The following is a 903-nucleotide window of genomic DNA, read 5'->3' as shown; positions in this document are numbered from 1 at the left end:
TGTACCATCAGCTGCGACACTTGATTCACATCTTACTAACTAAATTCAAAGTTTATAGTAGGATTCTTCCTAATTCACGAATGTATCAGGTACAAGAAATAAACAACATCATCCTGCAGCAGATGAAAATTAATGAGGTTGGAATGATACTAAATTGTGGTCAGCATAGTTATATGTTTCCACAGAAGTTTGTTAAGTGGACACCTGTAAACCCCACATGAGTAGGTGATAGTTAATCAATGTTTTTCCTAAGTTACTGCTCAAGACTCAACATTCCAAAATACTTTACAACTGCAAAATGAGGATGTGACATGACCATAAATGTGGAGCTATTGCACCTAGTGTAAGAGCTTCCCAGACATCATGCAGTTTCAACTTAAGATACTCAGTAATTGCAAAAAACACATACTCAGTTGGTCACTCATCAAAATCTCTGTACCACCAAGTAAAATCAGCAAGCTGTATCACCTCATTACATCACACTTATAGAAAAAACATGAAGCGAAAAGTAATTCAGGGGACACATCTAGGACAAACCATTAATATCAATCAAATGACAAACTGTGACACTTATTCCATATCAGCTATCCTATGTAAGAACACTGCACATGTCATCGTCAACAGCACTCTAAGACCTTTTGCCAGGAAAACATAACAAATTACTAATTCCATTAACCTAAGGAGATACAATGTGAAAATACACCAGGAGTTTAAGATCTTACCTCAATGTATTTGTATATTTGCATAAGATTTGGTGCTTAGCATAACACACAGAGTTAATATTTTTCCCAGCAGTGTCAACCAACACACAACATTTTATAGATCTGTTACAATAATCATTAACAAACTGTCCTCGGTGACTAACACTTATTACTATAAAAATTTAAGGTCAAAACCAAAAAC

The sequence above is a fragment of the Schistocerca americana genome, chromosome X, assembly GCF_021461395.2.
Source record: "Schistocerca americana isolate TAMUIC-IGC-003095 chromosome X, iqSchAmer2.1, whole genome shotgun sequence".
NCBI classification, from domain to species: Eukaryota; Metazoa; Arthropoda; class Insecta; order Orthoptera; family Acrididae; genus Schistocerca; species Schistocerca americana.
Note: the sequence above shows the minus strand (reverse complement) of the source record.